Genomic DNA, 7,590 nt, shown 5'->3' with positions numbered 1-7,590 from the left:
TTCCCACAATTTCTCCCATGTGATCTTTTGCTCTTTTGGAGTGCTTTCAACTAGTCTCCAAGTTAATGCTCGTCCCCAGACGCAGGGCACTGTCACTCGTATTAGGGGTATTACTTTCCAACCGGTCACCTCTGGTGGCTCCCTCCCCCTTTTGTTTATCTTCCAATATCATTCCGAAGTTCCCACTCTGCTTTACCTGCCCACTGGTGTCTTCTGCCCCTGTAGAGATCCAGACGTGTATAATTCTGATCTCAGGCTGATTTCATGGGTGATTGGAGTTCTTTTGTAGGTAATCAGCTCACTTTAGGGTACAGGTAGAAAAGGCGCCTCCTCCTACTTCCTCCATCTACTTTTGTCCATCTTTTTGTTTGTCTGTTTTTGTTTGTATACTGCATAAATCTTACCTTGGGGCCCATTTGGGCTGGGCCTTCTCTTTTATTTTATCTTTCTTTCTTTTTTTTTTCCTGTCTCTCTCTCTCTCTCTCTCTCTCTCTCTCTTTTTTCTTCTTTGTTCTTTCTTTTTGGTGAGGACTCTTGATTGCTCAGAAGCCTTCCTGGGTGCACCTTGCCTGTACCACAGTCAATACATTCAGCTACGCATTTGTTCAGCCATCTCTCACCAAAATGACTAGGAGGAGGAATGCCCAACAGAAGAAAAAGTCAGAGACTAGGCCCTTTCCATCAGAGCTATTGGATATGGACATAGACAGTATGTTGGAAAGGGAATTCAGGCTAACAATTATCCAGGCAATAGCTAGGTTGGGGAAAGCCATGGTACTGGCATAAAAGTAGAAACATAGACCAGTGGAACAGAGTACAGAACCCAGATATGGACCCTCAACTCTATGGTCAAATAATATTCAACAAATAGGAAAAAATATCCAGTGGAAAAAAGAGAGTCTCTTCCATAAATGGTGCTGGGAAAATTGGACAGCTATGTGTAGAAGAATGAAACTTCACCATTCTCTCACACCATACAAGAAGATAAACTCGAAATGGATGAAAGACCTCAACATGAGGCAGGAATCTATCAAAATCCTAGAGGAGAGAATGCGCAGTAACCTTTTCAACAACAGCCATAGCAACTTCTTTCAAGACATGTCTCCAAAGGTAAAAGAAACAAAAGTGAAAAATGAACTTTTGGGACTTCATCAAGATCAAAAGCTTCTGTACAGCAATGGAAACAGTAAAAAAAAAAAAAAAATGAAGAGGCAATGCACAGAATGGGAAAAGATATTCGCAAATGACACTACAGAAAAAGGGATGATGTCCAAGTTCTATAAAGAACTCCTCAAACTCAACACTCACAAAACAAATAATTGTGTCAAAAAATGGGCAGAAGACATGAACAGACACTTCTCCAAAGAAGACATACAAATGGCTAACAGACATATGAAAAAATGTTCATCATATCTAACCATCAGGGAGATTAAAATCAAAACCACATTGAGATACCACCTTACACCAGTTAAAGTGACCAAAATTAACAAGACAGTAAACAACGTGTGTTGGAAAGGATGTGGAGAAAGGGGACCCCTCTTACACTATTGGTGGGAATGCAAGTTGGTGCAGCCACATTGGAAAACAGTATGGAAATTCCTTAAGAAATTAAAAACAGAGCTACCCTATCACCCTGCAATTGCACTACTGGGTATTTACCCCATAGATACAGATGTAATGAAAAAAAGGGTCATCTGTACCCCAATGTTCATAGCAGAAATGGCCACAGTCATCGAACTGTGGAAAGAGTCAAGATGCCCTTCAACAGATGAATGGATAAGGAAGATATGGTCCATATATGCAATGGGATATTACTCAGCTATTAGAAAGGATGAATGCTTAACTTTTGTATCAACATGGATGGGACTGTGTTGTTGAATAAACACATGAATAACTGAATTATGTACTCTGCTCTACATTACATCTACTTACATAGATCCTTTTAGTATTATGTGTTGAAATAGATTATATCTCCTTTTCATTGTGTTTCAGATGTTAAGGAGGATATTACAATATATTTGTTGTGACATGCAAGCACTGAGTAGACGGGGTGAGATATATTACTTTAGAAGCTAAATAATGTTGATAATAACACAATTTTTCCAGCTTACAGATTGGAAATTGATCCAATTTAAAAAATGTGGAGCACTGGGTGTTGTAAGCAGACAATGAATTATGGAACACTACATCAAAAAGTATGAGGTACTGTATAGTGACTAACATAAAATTTCTAAAAATATATAACTTTAAGCTATTCTGAAACAAACAGGATTCAAGATATTTATCATCAATTTATCAATTTCATAAATATTTCTGGGAGCTTACATATTCCAAAACAGTATCCCAAACAAAGTGATCTGTGTTGTTCAGTCTCAATCAATAAGGGGTTCCCAAAGTGACTATTTCCTGTACAAATATCCATTATACCAACAGTCTTCTCATGGCCCCAATAACCTCTTTATTCCTCAGGCTGTAGATAAATAGGTTCAGAAGGGGTGTGATGATGGTGTAAAACACTGCCACTGCCTTATCCTGTCCTTGGGAATGCAAGGAGTGTGGCCTTGTATAGGTGGAGAGAGCAGTCACATAGAATAAGCTTGCCACTATCAAGTGAGAGGAGCAAGTAGAGATAGCTTTTGTCTGTCCTTTACCCAAGATCATCTGGAACACCACAGTAAGGACATGGGCATAGGAAGCTAGAATAGCCATGAATGGTAGCAGCAGAATAATAAGCCCACTCAGGAGGACTGTATGCTCATACTGGGATGTATCCTGACACACCAGTTATAATAGAGATGGAAGTTCACAGAAAAAGTGGTTGATGAACCGTGATCTACAAAATGGAAGATGAAATACATACAATATCTGTACTAAAGCATTGATAGAACAGCTGGTCCATGCACATGTGACCATGAACCAACAGATCTTCTTGTTCATGAGTATGGGATAATGTAAAGGGTGACAGATGGCTACATATCGATCATAAGACATGAAACCAAGAAGAAGGGCTTCAGTCCCACCAAGGACTATGAACACAAATGTTTGAATCACACAGCCTAAAAAAGTAATGGTCTTACTATTTGACAGGAAGTTTCTGGTCATCTTGGGCACTGTGGTGGAAATGTTCATTATATCCATGAAGGAGAGTTGACTGAGTAGAAAGTACATTGGAGTGTGGAGTCTGGTGTCCAGTTGAATGAGAAAAATCAGTATGATATTCCCTATCAGAGCCACTGCAAAAAGAATTACAATGGCAACAAAGAGGAAAGTATCCTTTTGACCAAACTGGAAAAGACCAGAGAGTATAAAATCCATTTTGATGCTTTGATTTCCTGTCTTCATAGTTTAATTTCAAATATCACAGCACATATTATCTGAATATTCCATGAAAGGTCAATGACTGCACTTCAAGAGAAAAGAAAATGATGACTATTAAGTGCCTTGAATTGGCTCCACACCATTTCCATAGCCAGGTAAAATATACAGACTTAACACTACTTTCATTTTCTTTGCAAAATGAGTGGAAAACAACTTATCATATTCCCGTAACTTTCAAAGAATAAACACTGGATAATCAGAACTTAACCAATCTCTTTACGTATAAGACAACTGTTAGAAAATGTATGTGTATTCAATTTCCATCATCTCTATATTTATTGATCATTAAATGTATTACTCACACTCCATTACCCAATGAATTTGTGGCAGTATTAAAAGCACCCTAAATTTCTGTTTGAAAATACATGTTTTATCCTCTTTTTTTCCCTTTAAATACAGAATTCTTAGGTCTTTTTAAGCATAAACAAAGTTATCTAATCATTTTTCCCCACCTCTGATTCTAAAAGGTAATACTCTAGTAAGTATTAAAAACACTGAATGGGACACCTGGGTAGCTCAGTCAGTTAAACAGCTGCCTTTGGCTCAGGTCATGATCCCAGGGTCCTGGGATGGAGTCCACATTGGGCTCATTGTTCTGTGGGGAGCCTGTTTCTCCCTGTGTCTGTTGCTTCCCATTCTTGTGCTCTCTCTGCCTTTCTGTCTCTGACAAATAAATAAATAAAAGCTTTTAAAAAAATAAAAGCATTGAATGTTATAAAAATATTTTCATAAAGTTCAGGAAATTAATTTTAGGCTATGCCACATTAATGTATTATAAATATAAAAATCACTTGATAGATGAGGAAGAAGTATGAAAGTTCATGTTAAGGTGAGAAGCACCTAAAAGATATGCATCTTCTTTCCCCCCAAAAAGAAATTCTCTAACACCTAGACACCTCCTCCAACATCCAAAATCATTTCTAGTTAGAGATAAAATTCTAAATGTGAGTTCCATTCACATTAATATAAAATAAATATATTAAGGACTGACAACTTTTATGATATGTTCACCAATGTAATTTTAAAATTATGACTCCCAATCTTAAAACAACTCTAATTATCACGTAGCTCTGGTGCACTAAGTAATGTCTTGGAATTTCAAGTTGAAGGAAAGAAACTAAAATAACATCATCTTAAAGTTTGTTTTAAAACCAAACTGGTTTATCAAGAGAAAAGAAGCAATATTAAAGTTTATATTTACCATGCTTGGTTTCAGAACATGTTGTATGTTATTAGATCCACAAACTGAAAGTCAACAATTTCTACCTAAAAAATCTTTATCAAATAAGCAATTATATATAGTTATTTTCATCATAATAAGACCTCATTATTCTTATAGTCCACACATATGTTTGCACTGTTTCTTTCCACATTTTCCTTGAATTACACCAAAATTTTTGGTGTAAATTTTATTTAAGGTAAAGGTATTAGGCAACTGATGTCAGGAGATAGAAACTAAAGAAATGGAAGTCATACATACAGAAAATGTGTCAGCTCCTTCATATTTTCATTCAGTAATAAGGTAAATAAATATCAAATGAAATTATTAATAATAACCAGGACTTGTATGGAACTATATGACTTACAATATATTTCCCTTTAATCAAACTGCATAAAATTCTCACCATGTATTTTTTTTAAATTTCCTGAAATACTTTATCTGTTTTAAATATTTTCATTATTTAAAAAATATTGTTGGATATAAATTTGTCCTTTACATAATGCAAAACATGGTTTAGCGAAGAAAGAAACAAAAATGTTCAGTAGTCCCATCAAGAATACAAGGATTCTCTAGGGTCATGCTCTCTTGCACATGGCTACCAAACTCTGGCTGTATCTCACTGTGACAAGATGGTCTTCATCCCCTTTGTTCTTTAAAGCTGGGATGATTCATATTCAATATAAGACCAAACAAATCTCAAATACTAACTCTATATTATTTTCACATAAGTCACTTAAGTGATATGTTGATAACATAGTCGACTATGTTGATTGAGAATATGCACATGTCAGATGCATAAAATTCACACTACATAATCATCAAATGAAATGCATTTTTTAAAATTAATCATTTATTTTTTAAATTTTTTAATTTTTTAAAATTTATTTTCAGCGTAACAGTATTCATTGTTTTTTGCACCACACCCAGTGCTCCATGCAATCCGTGCCCTCTCCAATACCCACCACCTGGTTCCCCCAACCTCCCACCCCCCGCCCCTTCAAAACACTCAGATTGTTTTTCAGAGTCCATAGTCTCTCATGGTTTACCTCCCCTTCCAATTTCCCTCAACTCCCTTCTCCTCTCTAACTCCCCTTGTCCTCCAGGCTATTTGTTATGCTCCACAAGTCAGTGAAACCATATGATAACTGACTCTCTCTGCTTGACTTATTTCATTTTTTAAAATAGTATGTCTAAGACTAACTGCATATTTTCCTTTTCAATATAAGTTGTAGGAAACTCATCAAGGCATTGTAATTTCTTTTCATGTCCTTCAGAGGACTCAGCAGATTACACATCTATTTGATAGCTGATTGTTAACTGATAGATAGTTACTTACTGTAAATAGTCCTTTCCCTCCACTAAACCAAGTCTTAGAGACTAAAAATGATGATGATATTTCCTTGAAACACTGTATCTTTTTCAAGATGAGCAGATACAAATTTTCTTTAATTTTATAAAATTATTAATGTAAAAGGCATTTCCTTTGAGGCATATAACCTCTTATATTGAGCTGTGTCTCATTCTTCTGGAATTGTTTTTTCTTAAAACATTAAAAAGAAGAATTGAAGACGTATCTGCATTAGTATATATAGAAAGAAATCCTAACACCCATATAGTGGTAATGATTACAGTTACAACAATTTATTCTTTAATACTTTTAAAAATCTTAATTAAAATTTTAATTATTTAATAATTTTTACAATAAAATAATAGTATTTGTTGGTCATATATATGAATAGTTACATATATTTTGAATAATCAAACTACTTAACATGATACACCTGTAGAGCAGCAAAAACAACAAATTCTAAGAGTAATCAAAAAGTATTCAAATCTCTAATTTGAAACACTTTTTAAGAGCTGTTAATATACTAAAATTCTGTAGGTCTTAGTGACTTTCATGTTTTCCTTAGGAAATATGTCTTTAAGCATTTAGCATAACAAACTCAGTAGAAAATATAATTTAAATGTACAGTCATTTTCTTCCCTTCTTGTAAGATTTTTAATCTCTCTTGGTGGAAATTCATATTTTGGTTTCAACAGCCCTTTTGGGAAAACTTGGTCTCTAGTCCACAATTAAGCAATATTATACACTGCACATTATGCTTCATTAGAACTGCTGTCAGTGTTCCAAAAGGGAAAAAAAATAACCTAGAATTCTGGCCAATTCTCTCATATATTCATCAAAGTGAGAAACAATCACATCACCAAATACTTAAAAAAGTATTACTTAACTGTATTTTATCTTTAAAATATGTATATGGATTTGGATTCGGCATAATTAATAACTAATTGATGTATAGTTTTCTTTTGTGTGTACAAAAAAGCTAACAATTTCTGAGGAATTACATGACATTGCAAATGGTCTAGTTATGTAGTTCATTGCCTTTGTACAACAATCATAAACATCTTGGTATGCAGATGCCTGGATGGCTCACTTGCTTAACTGTCTGCTTTGGGCTCAGGTCATGACCACAGGGTTTTGGTGATTAAGTCAGTCCTCAGGATCCTTGCTCAGCAGGTAGCCTGCTTCTCCCTTGGCCTGTCATTCTCCCTGCCTGTGCTCTCTTTCTCTGAAAAATAAACAAATTTAAGATGTAAGTTGGGGGAAATTGGAGGGGGAGACAAACCATGAGATACTGTGGACTCTGAGAAACAAACTGAGGGTTTTGGAGGGGATGGGAGTGGGAGGTTGGGTGAGCCTGGTGGTGGGTATTATGGAGGGCATGTATTGCATGGAGCATTGGGTGTGGTGCATAAGCAATGAATTCTGGGACACTGAAACGAAATAAAATAAAATAAAATAAAATAAAATGGAAAAAATATTAAAAGGTATTGGTATGGGGCGCCTGGGTGGCTCAGTGGGTTAAAGACTCTGCCTTCAGCTCAGGTTATGATCTCAGGGTCCTAGGATCAAGCCCCGCATTGGGCTCTCTGCTCAGCAGAGAGCCTGCTTCCCTCTCTCTCTCTCTATTTCTCTCTGCCTGCCT

At 35.7% G+C, this 7,590-nt stretch overlaps 1 pseudogene; it reads right to left on the bottom strand.

Moving 5' to 3' along the window:
* Window positions 1–2,421: 2,421 nt before the first annotated feature.
* Window positions 2,422–3,342, bottom strand: LOC111139431 (annotated as a pseudogene).
* Window positions 3,343–7,590: the final 4,248 nt, after the last annotated feature.

This window comes from Enhydra lutris, unplaced genomic scaffold, assembly GCF_002288905.1.
Source record: "Enhydra lutris kenyoni isolate GAN:26980312 unplaced genomic scaffold, ASM228890v2 scaffoldscaffold106, whole genome shotgun sequence".
NCBI classification, from domain to species: Eukaryota; Metazoa; Chordata; class Mammalia; order Carnivora; family Mustelidae; genus Enhydra; species Enhydra lutris.
This window is presented reverse-complemented; position numbering and strand designations above follow the sequence as displayed.